Below are 19,647 nucleotides of genomic sequence, written 5' to 3'. Positions count from 1 at the left end.
CAGGAATGGCTTCGCACGACACAATCTAGACAGAAGAGTTATGCCGACAGGAAGGTTCATGATATTATTTACATGGTTGGGAAGAAGGTTCTGCTCAAGATTTCACCCATGAAGGGTGTGTTGAGGTTCGGGAAGAAGGGCAAGTTGAGCCCTCGGTATATTGGGCCTTTTGAGATACTTAAGAAGATTAGAGATGTGGCTTATGAACTTGCTTTGCCACCTAGTCTATCAGATGTTCATCCAGTGTACCATGTATCCATGCTCCGAAAGTATATCGGGGATCAGTTTCATATTCTGGATTTCAGTACAGTACAGCTGGGCAGTAATCTAACTTATGATGTGGAGCCGGTGGCTATTTTAGACCAGCTGGTTCGAAAGCTGAGGTCAACGAACATAGCATCAGTGAAGGTACAGTGGAGAGGCCATCTAGATAGAGAAGCTACTTGGGAGATTCAGCGGGAGATGCAGAGCAAATATCCACACCTATTTGAGACTCCAAGTACGATTCTAAACCCGTTCGAGGACGAACGTTTGTTTAAGAGGGGGAGAATGTAACGACCTGGCCCGTTATTTTGTGTATTATAACCCCGTTCCCTTATTTACCGCTCAATTTATGCTTTACAATCGTTTTATGACTTATCGGGTTAGTTGGTTCGGGTCCGGAAGGAATTCGGAGTAAAACGAGACATTTAGTCTCATAATTGAAAACTTAAGTTGGAAAAGTTGATCGAATATTGACTTATGTGTAAACGACCTCGGAATTTAATTCTGATGATTCAAATAGCTCCGTATAGTGATTTTGGATGACTTAAAAGCGTGTTCGAAAAATTATTTGGAGGTCGGTAGAGGAATTAGGCTTGAAATGGCGAAAGTTGAATTTTTCAGGAAGTTTGACCAAGGGGTTAACTTTTTGATATCGGAGTCAGAATTCGATTCTAAAATTCAGAATACCGTTATGTCATTTATGACTTGTGTGCAAAATTTGAGGTCAATCGGACGTGATTTGATAGGTTCTGGTGTCGTTTGTAAAAATTGAAAGTTTCAAAGTTCATTAGGCTTGAATCTATGTGTGATTCGTGTTTTTAGTGTTGTTGGATGTGATTTGACGACTCGACTAAGTTCATATGATGTTTTAGGACTTGTTGGTATATTGGATGGCATTCAGATTATTTTCCTCTATTTTGGCACTGCTGGTAGCTGCTGTTTGCTGGTGTTTCAGACCTTCTTCGCGATCGCGAAGATTGGGACGCAATCGCATAGGCTTAGTTGAGGCAGTTTTGATTTTGTTCTTCATGATCGCGTGAGGTCAACCGCTATCACATAGGTTAGGCCAGTCTATACTACGCGAACGCGCAGAAGAGGCCGCGATCGCGTAGGGGAAACTTGAGAAAAAGTTGTGCCACGCGTTTGCTCTATGCGATCGCGTGAAGAGGGATGCGATCGTGTAGAGTAGAAATTTTGTGTATCGTGATCACATGTGATTGTTTGCGATCGCGTAGGGTTAAACCTGGGCAGTGGAAAACTGTTCTTCGCGATCGCGTGTGATTGTTCGCGATCGCGTAGACCAAATGACTGGGCAGAGAGTTTAAGCTCTGAAAATGGGACTTCGTCCCATTTTCCATTTTTAATAGATTGGAACTCGGGAAGAGGCATATTTTGGGAGATTTTCAGAGGAAACAACGGGGTAAGTGTTCTCAACTCAATATTGGTTAAATTATCCGAATCAATGGTTGTTTTTATCATTTATTAGGTTAATCAAGTTGGAAAAGTTAGAAAACCCTCTTGGTTTAAATTAAAGATTTAAGGGTCGAGTTGAGATCGTATTTTGGTAAAATTAGTATGGTTAGACTCGTGGTTGAATGGGCTTTGAGATTTTGTAACTTTTGTCGGGTTCCGAGACGTGGGCCCCACAGGCAATCTTTGAGCTAAATTTTGGATTTTGTTGGAAAATTAGTATTTTCTCATGGAATTAATTCGAATAAATTTTATTGACTGAATCGAATTATTTGTGGCAAGATTCAAGGCGTTTGGAGGCCAATTCAGGAGGAAAAATTGCAGAATAAAGAATTACACAGCTTGAGGTAAGTAACAGTTTTAAATCTGGTCTTGAGGGTACGCAACCCCGGATTTTGTGCCATGTGATTATTTTGGAGGTGATGCACATGCTAGGTGACGGGCGTGCATCGAGGGGATTGTGACTTGGTCCGTCCCGTGAAACTGTAAAGTTGAATAACTTGTTGTTAGCTATATGCTCTCTATGTGTTAAAGAAATTTGACTGTAAATCATGCTTAGGCTATGTGATAGTACTGTTGGGACCCGCAGAGGTCGCGTACTTGTTGAATTATTGGTTAATTGTTGTCTTGTACTCAGTCATGATTTTACTTGCTTATGATATCTTAGTCTTTTTTGATTTTTGTTGATACACTATGTTATCTTTGTTTGGGCTGATCTTTGTGATTTCCGAGAGCCCGAAATACTAGAGGGTTTGATGACTGAGTAAGGCCAAGGGCCTGTCGGTGAGGTATGGATATTATAGCACGTGAGTTGTCCGTGCAGCACGTGAGTTGTCCATGCGGGATATTATGGCACGTGAGTTGTCCGTGTAGCACGTGAGTTTTCCGTGCGGATTATAACGCTTGGACTGTAGGAGCCCCTCCGGAGTCTGTACACCCCCAGTGAGCGCGAGTACCCATTGAGTGTGAGTGCTGAGGGCAGAGAGCCGAGTGGTTGAGCTGTTGTGACGAGTTGAGTGACTGTTGCCCTGAGACGTTGTACTTGCTTTTCATTGTTGTTGCACTTAGTTGCTATCTGTCATTGTTGTGAAATTCTCTGAAAGATTTTATGTTCGGATTACATGAACTTGAACTGTATAAAACTGATTTGACTTAAATTGCTAGATTTGGAAGCATGTCTATTCTTTGCTGGAATTATTGAAAGTGAACTATAACTGTGTAGCTCGTCACTATCTTCATTTACTTATTAATTATTGTTACTTGCTGAGTTGGTTGTACTCATACCACACCCTGCACTTCGTGTGCAAATCCAGGTATTCCCGGACATAGCGGGTGTTGAGTCTTTTGCACGGTTAACTTTTCGGAGATTCAGAGGTAGATACCATGTTTCGCAGAGCTTGCCTCTCCTTCCCTATCGCCTTATTTACTGTATTTGGTCTAAGACTATTATAGACCATATTTTCCAGACTTGTATTCATATTAGATGCCCATGTATTCAGTGACACCAGATTTTGGGAGTGTTTATATGTCATGACCCAAAATACTAACCTGTCGTGATGGCGCCTATCTCGATACTAGGCAAGCCGACACTCTCAACACACCCCAATTTCTTTTAAGTTTGAAAATATAATATTTAAATACAATACAAAATCCCAAAAATACTAATACGAACACTCCCCAAAACCTGGTGTCACTGAGTACATAAGCATCTAATCTGAATACAAGTCTGGAAATTATGGTCTATAATAGTCCGAGACCAAATACAGTAAACAAGGAGATAGGTAAGGAGAGACAAGGTCTGCGAAATACTGCAGCTACCTCTGAATCTCTGAAAAGTCCATTGTGCGAGAGAATCAACACTCGCTATGACCGGAAACACCTGGATCTGCACACAGAGTGTAGGGTGTAGTATGAGTACAACCAACTCAGTAAGTAACAATAATTATTAAGGAACTGAAGATAGTGACGAGCTACACAATTATAGTTCACTTTCAGTAATTCCAGCAAAGAATAGACATGCTTTCAAATCCAGCAGTTTAAGTCAAATCAATTTTATACAGTTCAAGTTCATGTAATTTGGATATAAAATCTTTCAGAGAATTTCACAACAATGGCAGCTAGCAACTAAGTGCAACAACAAATGAAAAGAAAGTAAAGCCTCTTAGGACAACAATCACTCACTAGGCTCCCAACCCTCAACACTCACACTCAATAGGTACCCGCGCTCACTGGGGGTGTATAGACTCCGGAGGGGCTCCTACATCCCAAGCGCTATAATCTGCACGGATAACTCATGTGCTGCACGGACAACTCACGTGCTATAGTATCAATATCTGGATCCGTACGGAAAACTCACGTGCTACACGGACAACTTACGTGCGATAGTATCAATATTTGGAGGTGCACGGACAACTCACGTGCTATAGTATCAATATCTGGATCCGCACGGACAACTCACGTGCTATAGTATAATATCGGGATCTGCACGGACAACTCACGTGCTATAGTATAATATAAGGATATGCACGGACAACTCACGTGCTATAGTATAATATCTCACAATCAGGCCCTCGACCTCGTTCAGTGTTAAATCTCTCCAGTCTCTCGGGCTCTCAATAATCATGAAATCAGCCCAAACAATAATGATATGATGCATCAATAATGAACAATAGAGACTGAGATAAAATAATCAAGTAAACTGTGACTGAGTACAAAATAACAATTAAGCAAATAGTTCATCATGTACACGACCTCTGTGGGTCCCAACAGTACCAACATATAACCTAAACATGGTTTCTAACATGACTTATAGTCAAATTTCCACAACATATAGAAAGCTCATAGCTAACAACAAGTTATTCAACTTTACAGTTTCACTAGACGGACCAAGTCACAATCCCCTCGGTGCACGCCCACACGCCCGTCACCTCCAAAATAATCACATGATACAAAATCCGGGTTTTCATACCCTCATGACCAGATTTATAACTGTTACTTACCTCAAACCACGTAATTCGTTATTTCGCTATGCCTTTGCCTCGTGAATTGTCCTCCAAACGCCTCGAATCTAGCCACAAATAATTCGATTCAATTAATAACATTTATTGGAATTAATTCCATAAGCAAAATGCAAATTTTCCAAAAGAATCCGAAATTTAACTCAAAAATTGCTCGTGGGGGCCACGTCCCGGAACCCGACAAAAGTTACAAAATGCGACAACCCATTCAATTACGAGTTCAACCATACTAATTTCACTCAAATCCGACTCCGAATCGGTGTTCAAATCCCAAAAATCATTTTATGAATTTTCTACAATTTTTCCCAAATTTCCATCTCAAAATACTGATTACATGATGAAAACAACGATATATTCATGTATGTTAACCAAATCTGAGTTAGAATCACTTACCTCGATGAATTTCTTGAAAAACCCACGAAAAATCGTCTCAAACCGAGCTCCCAAGGTCCAAAAATTAAATAATAACCTAAGCCTCAGTTATATAGTACATTCTCTAAACTCACCATGTGCGGTCCGCACAATTCCAAGTGTGGCCGCACATCCCAGCTCCTACGGTCGCACAAAAATTGTGCGGCCGTGCCTTTTGGTGACTGCACTGCCATGACTTCGTATTTTGGCCATAACTTTCTCTACAGATGTCCAAATGATGACTTCTTTAACTTTACGTAAACACGAAGGTCTACAACTTTCATTTTTGAATCAACTCAAAATTCTTTGTAGATCAAACGATATAAGCTTCCGAAATCGGACCGGCGAATCTGCAAAACTCCCTGGAGTGCGGCCGCAAACAGAATTGTGCGGTCCGCACTCCTCCTCTGAGGTCCGCACTTTTCTGCTTCGGTCCACACTGTTATGTGCGGTCCGCACCTCTCCTTCGCCTCAGCACCCCAAAATATGCGGTCCGCACCCCAAAATATGTGGTGCGCACCCCCAAAAGTGCCAGAACAATATCAGAGTGCCGAAATGCCCGGACTCGCTCAAAACTCACCCCGAAACACACCCGAGGCCCCTGGGACCTCAACCAAAGGTACCATCAAGTCCTAAAACACCATATAAACTTAGTCAAGCTCTCAAATCATATCAAACAACGCTAAAACCACGAATCATACCCCAATTCAAGCCTAATGAACTTTGAAATTTCAAGTTTCCACAAACGACGCCGGAACCTATCAAATCACATCCGATTAACCTCAAATTGTGCACACAAGTCATAAATGACATAACGGAGGCATTCCAATTTTCAAAATCAGATTCCAACCGCGATATCAAAAAGTCCCCCCCCCCCCCCGGTTAAACTTCCCAAAAATTTAACTTTCGGCATTTTAAGCCTAATTCCATTACGGACCTCCAAATAATTTTCCGGACACGCTCCCAAGTCCAAAATCATCATACGGAGCTGTTGGAATTATCAGAATTCAAATCCGAGGTCTTTTACATATAGGTCCACATCCGGTCAATTTTCTAACTTAAATTTTCAATTATGAGACTAAGTGTTTCATTTCACTCTGAATTCCTTCCGGACCCGAACCAACAACCCCGACAAGTCATAAAACAACTGTAAAGCATAAATTGAGCAGTAAATGAGGGAACAGAGTTATAATACTCGAAATGACCGGCCTGGTCGTTACATTCTCCCCCTCTTAAACAAACTTTCATCCTCGAACGTGCCAAGAGTTGTTCTTAACCTTCAAATCTCTATTCCATCTTACCACGCACATACCCGGGGGTGATCTCATGTCACCCTATTCTATATAGGCCTGACCACACAACATAAGCCTGAACAAGCTGTTTCCAGCATAACCATAATCCCAGATATAATTGCATAACATACTACACAACTCGTATACTCGTAACACAATTTATGATCATAGTAACTACTCAAAACCAACCAAGTGCTAGTATAAAACCTCATATCAAGCCAAACCTCGTTCCAAGAACCTTCGCACACTGCTGATAATAAAAGAAACATGTAGAAATCTCATGACCCCTTATCAGAGCAACAAGTCATGGAGCTCTTTCGCCCCAACCAGAGCCATAATCACTTTCTAAGCCGACTTTCAATATTATCCTCCTGAATATACCGTAATCAAACCGGATAGTACCCATTCTAGGTCCAATGACCTTATATTATTAAACACAACTATACCACAGACACGCCACATCAATATAACTCAAGACACAACTGCGCAATCCGTTTACCCAAATATGGGATATGTCTCAAGGAAGAGAATCATATTGTAAGTTCAACAAGCACCACCACAACCACAATGTTACAACCAACTCCTCAAATATCGTGAAGAGGATAACCGTAGGCGCATATGCACAATTGTAGACGAAGGAAATTAATAAATCAGATAAATTATCATATAAATAAAATTCCCACACACGGCACGGACAACTCACATGCCAATAATATGAATCGCCCGGCATGGTCACATGCCTCCAGTCCCAGCATATCATACATGATCAATTAAAGAAGTACACTTGTATATGATAATAAAATAAGATTCTCATGCTCCTGGACTGGTATAAATAGCACACCATAGCGTAAGCATGTGTAGAGTCTGCTATCACACTTCAAATCGGCAAGTTAACGCAGAAATAGTAACTACCCCATTTATTCAGGGGAATTAGCCTCTTTGTAACCTCAAATGTAGCCTAGATAGTTCTCAACAAAGGTACGTACACGAGAAATGTTATAACTTTACGCTTAATAGTCAACTCTAGGCATATCATAGCCTAAGCATTCTTTCGAGTATGGATACTTGCCCCGATGCCCGCACATTGGCTCAAATCTCACATATATGCACACTTATAGCGCGTAGCTATCACAAATATTAACGCAACTAGTGCCTTCACTAGTTAAAATAAAATACTCACCTCAAACAGGCCACAACCTGAAACAATATACTTCTGAGAACTCCCAGTCTCCAAATTCATCAAACACATAAATCACCGTAACCGATCCCAACTCCAGCACTAGAATGACTAACACATCTTCCATTCACGATCTTCCCATAAGGAATACTTTCATAATTTTTTTGTGCCACATAGCAATAATTTGAATATCAGCAGTCTATCAACTAGACGAGTACTGCAATACCAATAAACATTCATAAGTCAAAACACAATGCACCTTTTGAATTGCGCACCCTTTTCAGGAATTACCGAGCAGTTATAACATTCATCGAAATATCTGAAACTGACCATGCTGTCCAACATTCGTTACCTTATCTTCAAGATTGAACTGTCACCTTGTACATGTAAATCCTAATCCCGCACAACACACCACATCTATTATGCCATCATGTGACATGCACAAGAATCCCATTATCAACTCTGAGTCACCAGCAAATTACTTACCTTATTAGTTGGAAACCTCTCTCTTTCTTCTTTCCAGGAGGAAATCACGATACACAACACGTTCCATACACCGGTAGAAAATATCCGGTACAAACCATGGTAGAAACCATCATGAACACTTTGAAATCCATTTGCATATAACCAAACTATCAGAATTGAATTTCACTAACTCCGCCAAGCCACACAGGTTTCCAAATCCGAGAGTATTGCCACAAAACACCCATAAAGCTCCACACCATCATAAGAACCAAAAGAACCGAGCATACCATTACCATAATTATCCGGCATGTTACCCATTGTCATATTTTTCTCCGAGTTTCTCCTGAATCACCCTCAAGTTGACATTTTTTCTTGTCAAAACACTACTATCCTTACCCAAAGCTCACTACAAGACATCCTAACATAAAACCAGATCGCCCTAAGGCCCATAAGCCACTGTATTCTTCTTAAGCACCTTCATAAATACCCCAACCGCAATACTCACTCTGAAAATACCTTATGCGAATTTAAAATTGTTCCTCTTTTCTTTCTTATATTGAAATGTATAACCCGTAGTCCTACAAAATTACCACAAGTCCTGACACCTTCAAATGCAAATCTCAAATTTTATCCATACACAAGTCCGGAAACATTCTCAATTGCTATATATAATTCTCAAACCCATTAGAATTTTCTCAGGAGTCACCCAGTTTGCTCAAATCTAAATTGCACCGCCCAAACAGACCGAAAGGCACATGCCCCATTAGCACAACAACCCCCAAAGAAGTAACCATGCCTTAACACCACCAATCAAATTCATACTCAGTGCGCACTATGTTCTTCAAAATAACAATTTAATCATTCCATGATTTCTGTATTTCTATAAAGTGCCATATAACCTGTATTCAGGAATTTCCTTACTCGAGTCATCCTCGATTTCCATCTCTACAAGTCATAACTGATCCACAAGTATGTCTCCGACCAAAACTAAAATTTAACACATAACCCTGAAATTAAATTGTCAATAGCAGGCTCCCCCACTTAGCTTTAAGCTGCAATTATATAATATTAGAACCGTAAGGATTTCTCTTCTCAATTACCAAGATCTCGCACCGTTAACCCGCCAGACTTCCCGAAGTCTTTTGTTAAGCTTTTTATGAACATTCTGAATCACCAGCCACAGTCACACACTCGACCTCTTACCGGTAATATTCCCCGCAGAAGATACATCAACATCACGCCACCGCTAACTGCTCACAAGAGATAACCCACCTATGGAATTGCTTACCGAGATCTTCCAACGACACTGCACTGGGTGCAACGACCACATAATCAGTAAATTCTCCTGAGCTCATGCTCGTCCACTATTTGTATAAGTCTGCACTTTCCCTATTGACATCAACTGAAAGTTCAACAATACCTTCCGAACTCAAGTCATATTGCTCCTAAAACGATAATCAGATCTTCACATCCCTCTTCATTTCAAACAAACTCCTTTCTGACATATTCAATCTTTCTCCGCATAGTAACCATCACTCCAAATAAAGTCTGTAGGCCAAATCACATTACGTCACGATTCCAAACCGTTTTACACTTTCTCGATATCACGACCCAAAATCCAACTAGTCGTGATGACACCTAACCTCACCCGCTAGGTAAGCCAAATAACACAATCTGATTCAATTAATAATTAACTGACTATAATACACTCCCAAGGACTAGTAGTACAAATCATGAGCTTCTATAAATAGAATTTATAAAGCTGATATAAAGTAAATGCATCTTCTGTTTGAAAAGTACATAAACAGAGTTTTTATAATCTAAAGCTACCATGAACAAGAGGAAGCTACCATAAGAACGCATGTACATCTTCAAATCCGGCAACCATCGAGCAAAGCAACAACATCAGCCAATATCTGCACGCAATGTGCAGAAGTATAGTATCAGTACAACCGACCCCATGTACTGAGTAAGTATCAAACCTAACCTTAGGTTGAAAGCAGTGACGAGCTTCCACCAAGGTCGGGTCCAAAACCAACAGTCCATAACAATATAAAGCAGATAATACCAGAAATAACTCAGAGATAAAATGCACATCCAAATCATGATTTCAAAAATAATAGTTCTTCCTTTCAAATCCATTAGTGAAAACTCAAATCTTTTGCCGGAGTTGCCAAAAATGTGAATAGTTTGAAAACAATAAATTTCTCCCAAAATCTTGTCAATAATAAATAAGATGTTTCATTTTCCTTCTAGATAACCCATGTAAAAACAAAGGCATCACTATGCCCATCTGTCAAAAATGTGTGAAAAATCATGAATGATGTGATGCAGTACAGCATGAGGAAATAGATCTCTATGCCTGTATGTCATGTGTGCATGCCAATGCGATGCAACTCAATGATAAAATCATAAACAGTCCCTCGGGCTTACCTCACAATCACTCGTAAATAGACCCTCGGGCATACCTCACAATCACTCGTAAACAGCCTATCGGGCATACCTCACAATCACTCATCACTCAGCACTTGGCACTCGCACTCAATAGGTACTTGCGCTCACTGGGGGTTTGTACAGACTCCAGAGGGGCTCCTTCAGCCCAAGCGCTATAATCTGCACGGACAACTCACGTGCTGCACAGACAACTCACGTGCTATAATATCATATCAGAATCTGCATTGACAACTCACGTGCCATAATAATATAGTATGCTGCAGGCAGGCAGCCCCAATCCACACTCATCCTCACAATCAGGCCATCGGCCTCACTCAGTCATCAATCTCTCCAGTCTCTCGGGCTCACAATGTCATGAAAAAATAGCCCAACAACAATGATATGATGCATCAACAATAAATAAGAGAGACTGAGGTATGATATGAAATGAATAAACATGACTGAGTGAACAATTACAATTTGAACATATTATTCAACCACAAAAATGACCCCAATGGGTACCAACAATAACAACATATACCTAATCATGATTTTTAATACGAGCCTCAGCTCAATTTTCTCTAACACATAGAGAATGTACATATATCAACAGATTATTCAACTATACAGTCCCATGGAATTTGACCAAGTCATAATTCCTACGGTGCACGCCCATCACCTAGCATGTGCATCACCTCCAAACAATTCACATAATACGTATATTCAGGGTCCATACCCTCAGCTCCAAGATTAGAAGAGTTACTTACCTCGAACAAGCTGAATCCAATGTCGAGCAAGCTAAACAATGCTTCCAGAAATTCCATTATGCGCATAACAACTTCCAAACGGCTCGAAGCTAGTCACAATTAATTTGATTGAGTCAACCCAAATTATAGGAATTTATTCCATAGCAAAATACTAATATTTTCTACAAAAATCCGAATTTACATTCAAAAATCACCCATGGGGCCCACATCTCGGAACCCGATGAAAGTTACAAAATATTAACTCCCATCCAACCATGAGTCCAACCATACAAATTTTACCAAATTCCGACATCAACTCGACCCTCAAATCTTCAATTGAAGTCTTTGAAGATTTCTACCATTTTCAACCCAATCTTTACCTATTTGAACTCAAGACTCTTTCCATAAACCTTATTGATACGTATAAATAATACTCTTACACCCAAGAATCATACTCTTAATCACCCATCATTACCTAAACTCGAAATTGAAGATTAGGGGTTAGAACCTTACATCTTTGATGAAGAACTTAAGGGATTTCTCGTTGGATTTCAAGGCTTGGACAAGGATTTGATGAACAAGACACTTCATCTACTTTCTCTCTCTAGAACACTCTCACTTCTCTCTAAAATCATCAGATAATTGCCCCAAAATAAGCCTCAAAGCCTATTTATCAAAATGGGGTCGAGTTATGAAAATAGAAAAATTAACCCTCCGAAAGCAGGTATGCGGTTGCATAATGGACCGCAAAATGGGTATGCGGGCCGCAAAATTGATCGCAAAATCGGTGCCCAGAACTGGACTCTTCTGGTCCATTCTGCAACCAATTTGCAATCGTAGAAGCAGTTTTGCAGTCGTAGAAGCAGTTTTGCGATCGCATAACTGTTTTGCGATCGCATAATTGGTCGCAGAATTGCATTTTTCTAGGGTTTGGTAATTTGGTCATAACTTCTTGTAAGAATGTCCAAATGACGAACGGTTTGAAGTTTTAGAAACTAGACTCAAAGATCTTTCATTTATTAGGTAATACACAATATAAAACTCCGTATCATGAGATTTATACTCGTTTGAAGTTATGTCTTGTGCGAACTCACTTGAAACTTTAGTCTTATGAAATTTCCAACTTCTACATTCGATGTCGAAACCTATCGAATCAAGTCCGATTGACCTCAAATTTTACACACAAGTCATAAATGACATATTGAAGATATTCCAATTTCCATAATCAGATTCCAACCTCGATATCAAAAAGTCAACCCCCAAGTCAAACTTCCCAAAAATTCAACTTTCGGCATTTCAAGCCTAATTCCACTACGGACCTCCAAATAATTTTCCGGAGACGCTCCTAAGTCCAAAATCACCATACGGAGCTATTGGAATCATCAAAACTTCATTCCAGGGTCGTTTATACATAAGTCAACATCCGGTCTCATTTCACTCTGAAATCCTTCCGAACCCGAACCAACTAACCTGATAAGTCATAAATCAACTGTAAGGAATAAATTGAGCAGTAAATGGGGGAACGGGGTTATAATACTCAAAATAACAGACCGGGTCATTACACTTGAGGCATTTTTTACACTCAAAGCCGAATCCAATTCCCTACTATTGAATTCATATGCTAATCTGCCACTCTTACTTCGGTTAAATCATCTCCTTTAAGAAACTTCTCAACCTCTACTTCTCCTACTTGACCTGCTAGTACTTCAACCACCAAGAACCACTTCTCGTCATGTCTTCCCTTAAACTTTGCTGCCCAACTGTTGCATCAAATCGAAATGCATCTCTGTCGCACCTGAACCAATAAAATATTACTGACTCTAAGTCTCTTCGAAGATCATCTTTCTCGAGCCATCAACATCAGAAATACCCATTCGCAACCACAATTACTACACAATAACTTGCTCTTCTTGAGTCCAAACTCATTGACAAGACATGAGAATTTAATTTGTCCCAAAATTTAACAACGTGAAAGATCCTTCAAAACATTCACACTCGAGACCGTACGTCACATCATAACGAAAATCAAGCACCCAATGGCCTTCCTTTACATTTCAAGGAAATACTTCTCATCACATTCAAATCGTCTTAACATGTCCCACAGTTACATCATACTCCTCACAAAGCCATTCCATCGCTCATCGAGCCACAAATTCCACTCGTAGGGACATTGCCGAACATATGAGTCCAAATGTACACATTACAACTGAAGCTACCGAGCCTAAGCTGCGGCCTAAACCTGGCATCAAGTCCTCCAGACTGGCCCATCACCAAAACATATAATACACATCTTGAACCTCGTTCATAGAATAACAAGCCGGCGATGCACAACTGATACCGAGCGCTCATATGCGCATACAAAATTCGTGGAAGGAATTCAAAGAGTTACGTTTCAAGCTGAATCAATTCCGCACGATAGAATACAAGAAAGTAAAATTTTTCTAAGGGTTTGGCAACCTATCAAAGATAAGTACAAACATATCCGTACCGATCCGCAAGACTCTACTAAACCTACTCATGACTCGTGAGACCTATGTTACCTAGAGCTCTGATACTAACTTGTCACGACCCAAAATCCTAACCTGTCATGATGGCGCCTATCTCGATACTAGGCAAACCGACAATCTCAATACACCCCAATTTCTTTTAAGTTTGAAAATATAATATTTAAATACAATACAAAATCCCACAAATACTAATACAAACACTCCCCAAAACCTGGTGTCACTGAGTACATGAGCATCTAATCTGAATACAAATCTGGAAAATACGGTCTATAATAGTCCGAGACCAAATACAATAAACAAGGAGATAGGGAAGGAGAGACAAGGTCTGCGAAACATGTCAGCTACCTCTGAATCTCTGAAAAGTCCATTGTGCGAGAGAATCAACATCCGCTATGACCTGAAACACCTGGCACGAAGTGCAGGGTGTAGTATGAGTACAACCAACTCAGTAAGTAACAATAATAATTAAGGAACTGAAGATAGTGACGAGCTACACAATTATAGTTCACTTTTTGTAATTCCAGCAAAGAATAAACATGCTTTCAAATCCAGCAGTTTAAGTCAAATCAATTTTATACAATTCAAGTTCATGTAATCCGGATATAAAATCTTTCAGAGAATTTCACAACAATGGCAGATAGCAACTAAGTGCGACAATAAATGAAAAGCAAGTACAACCTCTTAGGATAACAATCACTCACTAGGCTCCCAGCCCTCAACACTCATACTCAATGGGTACCTGCGCTCATTAGGGGTGTACAGACTCTGGAGGGGCTCCTACAGCCCAAGTGCTATAATCCGCACGGACAACTCACGTGCTGCACGAAAAACTCATGTGCTATAGTATCAATATCTAGATGTGCATGGACAACTCATGTGCTATAGTATCAATATCTGGATCCGCATGGACAACTCACGTGCTGCACGGACAATTCACATTCTGTAGTATCAATATCTGGATCCACACGGACAACTCACGTGCTGCACGAACAAATCACGTGCTATAGTATAATATCTGGATCCGCACGGACAACTCATGTGCTGCACGGACAACTCACGTGCTATAGTATAATATAAGGATCCGCACGGACAACTTGCGTGCTATAGTATATTATCTCACAATCAGGCCCTCGGCCTCGCTCAGTCATAAATCTCTACAGTCTTTGGGGCTCTCAATAATCATGAAATCAGCCCAAACAACAATGATATGATGCATCAATAATGAACAATAGAGATTGGGATAAAATAATCAAGTAAACTGTGACTGATTACAAAACAACAATTAAGCAAATAGTTCATCATGTACACGACCTCTGTGCACCCCAACAGTACCAACATATAACCTAAACATTGTTTCTAATATGACTTACAGTCAAATTTCCACAACATATAGAAAGCTCGTAGCTAACAACAAGTTATTCAACTTTACAGTTTCACCGGATGGACCAAGTCACAATCCCCTCAGTGCATGCCCACACGCCCGTCACTTAGCATGTGCGTCACCTCTAAAATAATCATATGATACAAAATCTTGGGTTTCATACCCTCAGGACCAGATTTATAACTGTTACTTACCTCAAACCGCGTAATTCTTTATTTTGCTATGCCTTTGCCTCGTGAATTGGCCTCTAAATGCCTCAAATATATCCACAAATAATTCAATTCAGTCATATAAGGACTCGTAAAAAGTTTAACCAAAGACTCGGGGTTTCGTGGTGCCAAGATAGATTCCTGCATTACTATAGTAGAAATTCTTTGTTGTGAGCTTGCTCGCCGCGGTTCGGACTTTTTGGATTGAATAGTATCCTACAGACTTAGAGGAAAATATTTTGTAGAAGAACGCATTTCTGCGGCCCATTATGCAGCCGCATAATCACTCTGCGGACCGCATAATGGCCGCAGAGTGAAGCAGAAAGTTGGCCAATTTGAGGTCAGCTTTGCGGTCGATTATGCGACCGCATAATCGATATGCAGACCGCATATTGGTTGCATAATTCCTCTTGGGTTTTTGCGGAGGGAGTTCAGCGGTGCATTATGAGACCGCAGAACAAGTATGCGGACTGCATACTAGTCGCATACTTGAGTTGAAAGTTTAGGCCCCTGAGGGCCATTTCTGCGGTCACTTTGCGGACCGCATAACCATTATGTGGTCGCATATGCGACCGCAGACCTGTGTCGGGGCACAATTTTTCTTAATTAAAAACCCGACCCCCATTCCTTTAAAACACCCCTTTAGTCTATTTTGAAGCTCATTTCTGATATTTCTAGAGTGAGAGAGAGGGTTCTAGAGGGAGGGCCTAATTTTTCATCAAATTGATCTTCAACCATCACTCAAAGCTTTGGAAATATTCAAGTTGAGCATCAAAAATTCTTCATCCTAAAAGGTAAGGCTTCATTACCCCAGCTCTTAATTTCAAATATAGCTATAATGGGGTACTATGGTAATACTTCATGGGTATGAGGGTGGTCTATCTTGCATGCATGTGTGATAAAGAGTGTGGGGAAAAAGTGGGCTAGGACCATGAACGTTTTCCTAATTCTGGGTTCAATTTGTATATTGCTAAAATATATTGAGGTTGCTAAGGGTTCCGGATAATTGTAGAGTCTAAAGAAGCGATATCTAGGTATGTATGGATAACTTTCTTCTTCCTAGAATCGAACTCCTGGTGTCCGAATAATGGGTGTAAGTTCCAACTTGATCATACTAGAATTGTTTTCCTTAGTGTGTTGGATTGAAAGATTCATGTTCCCTAATTGTTTTAGATGGTTACCATGTCATTATGCTATTTGAGAACATAATTATGATTTTCCAAGCTCCTTCCCTTATGTGTGAAATGCCTTATGTGATGGTACTTATCGACATGAATGACGATGTTATTTGAACAAATAAAAAGGGAAAGACTTGAATTATAAAACGTTCCCAAGTGCCAAGAACTACTTAATAAATGAGGTTGTTTGTGCCATGTAACGAAAGATGGGAAAGAAATGTGAATTGAGTGATCAATTGAAAGAGGTTATGTCTCAAGTGAGATGGCTTAGCCGATCGGGCCGAGATCAGATGCCATGTTGTACACATGGTGGCATTTGTGTTGGAATATTTGATTTACATGGTGGATATGGATATGTCTCACTTGAGATGGCTTAGCCGGTCGGGCCGAGACCGGACTCCGTGTAAAAATACGGTGGCATTGTGAGTTGTGGCTTTGGCACTAAAGATTATTAATCTAAAAAGATGGAAAGATTGAATTGGAAACTATGTGATCCTTACTTGGTGTTTCTTTGTATTTCTATGAAGTACTTATTGATTATTATGACTGCCTTCTCTTTGTTTCACTGTTCATTCTACTAAGATTGGTGTTTGCCTTACATACTAGTACTATTCGATAGTACTAACGTGTCACGCCCCAATCTCGGGGAGCGTGACCGGCGCTCACCCGAGTGAACCCGGTCGAGCAAGCCTATTAAACCTTTCCTACCCGACTCATTCATAATCCAAAAAGGGATCGCATCACCATTTGTAAAACATGGGGGGTCAGTTATATAAATATATAAATGTTGCTAGTTCATTTTTCCTTATATACATTATGCCATAGTTGAGTTCCCAAAATACAATTCGATCCAACGACCACCCCAACATATATACATGACCCACATAAACGTCTACGGAGCCTCTAAGAGTACAAAATAGCAACATGACAATGTCGGCAATAAGACCCAGGCTATACCTCAAAATATGAAAATTTATACAAAAGAAGGACTACATGACCCCTGGGAGAAATGGGGCTCACCAAGACTGCTGTGAGGAGAGAAACAGAGCACCACTATCTACGATCGGCACTATCTGCGATGGAAGCACCTACATCCATTCAAAGATGTAGCGCCCCCGGCAAAAGGGGCGTTAGTACTGTCGAATAGTACTAGTATGTAAGGCAAACACTAATCTTAGTAGCATGAACAGTGAAACAAAGAGAAGGCAGTCATAATAATCAATAAGTACTTCATAGAAATACAAAGAAACACCAAGTAAGGATCACATAGTTTCCAATTCAATCTTCCCATCTTTTTAGATTAATAATCTTTAGTGCCAAAGCCACAACTCACAATACCACCGTGTTTTTACACAGAGTTCGGTCTCTGCCCGACCGGCTAAGCCATCTCAAGTGAGACATATCCATATCCACAATGTAAATCAATAATTCCAACATAAAAGCCACCATGTGTACATCATGGCGTCCGATCTCGGCCCGATCGGCTAAGCCATCTCACTTGAGACATAACCTCTTTCAACTGTTCACTAAATTCACATTTCCTTCCCATCTTTCGTTACATGGCACAAACAGCCTCATTTATTAAGTAGTTCTTGGCACTTGGGAACATTTTACAATTCAAGTCTTTCCCTTTTTATTTGTTCAAATAACATCATCATTCATGTCGATAAGTACCATCACATAAGGCATTTCACACATAAGGGAAAGAGCTTGGAAAATTATTATTACGTTCTCAAATAGCATGATGACATGGTAACCATCTAAAACAATTAGGGAACATGAATCTTTCAATCCAACACACTAAGGAAAACAATTCTAGTATGATCAAGTTGGAACTTGCACCCATTATTCGGACACTAGGAGTTCGATTCTAGGAAGAAGAGAGTTAGCCATACATAGCTCGATTGCGCTTCTTTAGACTCTACAATTATCCGGAACCCTTAGCAACCTCAATCTATTTTAGCAATATACAAATTAAACCCAGAATTAGGAAAACGTTCATGGTTCTAACTCACTTTCTTTCCTTACACTCTTTATCACACATGCATGCAAGATAAACCACCCTCATACCCATGAAGTATCACCCTAGTACCACATTATAGCTATGTTTGAAATTAAGAGCTGGGGTGATGAAGCCTTACCTGTTTGGATGAAGAATTTGGTGCTCTACTTGAATATTTCCAAAGCTTCAAGTGATGATTGAAGATCAATTTGATGAAAACTTAGGCCCTCCCTCTTGAACCCTCTCTCTCTCTCTCTCTCTCTCTCTCTCTCTCTCTCTCTCTCTCTCTATAGAAATATCAGAAAATGAGCTCAAAATAGACCTAAGGGGTATTTTAACGGAATGGGGGTCGGGTTTTAAATTAAGAAAATGGGTGCCCCGCCAAAGGTCTGCGGTCGCATATGCGACCGCATAACGGTTATGCGGGCCGCAAAGTGACCGCAGAAATGGCCCTCAGGGGCCTGAACTTACGGCCCAGGTATACGATTAGTATGTGGTCCGCATACTTGTTCTGCGGTCTCAAAAGCACCGCAGAACTCCCTCCGCAAAAACCCAAGAGGAATTATGCAACTAATATGCGGTCCGCATATCGATTATGCAGTCGCATAATCGACCGCAAAGCTGACCTCAAATTGGCCAACTTTCTGCTTCAATCTGCGGCCATTATGCGGTCCGCAGAGTGATTATGCGGCTGCATAATGGGCCGCAAAAATGCGTTCTTCTATGAAACATTTTCCTCTAAGTCTGTAGGGTACTGTTCAATCTAAAAAGTCCGAACTGCGGCGAGCAAGCTCGCGCGCAAAGAATTTCTACTATAGTAACGCATGAATCTATCTTGGCACCATGAAACCCCAATTATTTTGGTTAAAAATTTTACGGGTCCTTACATCCTCCCCCACTTAAGAGAATTCATCCTCGAATGAGGATCAAGGTTCGCTTAACACAGCTTCAGTTATGCCACATACCATCAGCCCCAAATTTTCCTAACTTCCTAAAAATTTTGCCAGAGTTTCCTTTGTATTTAGGCCTATCCACCTGTCAGAGAGCCCCCGAAACACACCTTAGCAACATATATAGAATTACATGACACAACAT

This window comes from Nicotiana tomentosiformis, chromosome 3 (genome assembly GCF_000390325.3).
Source record: "Nicotiana tomentosiformis chromosome 3, ASM39032v3, whole genome shotgun sequence".
Taxonomy (NCBI): Eukaryota; Viridiplantae; Streptophyta; class Magnoliopsida; order Solanales; family Solanaceae; genus Nicotiana; species Nicotiana tomentosiformis.
This window is presented reverse-complemented; position numbering follows the sequence as displayed.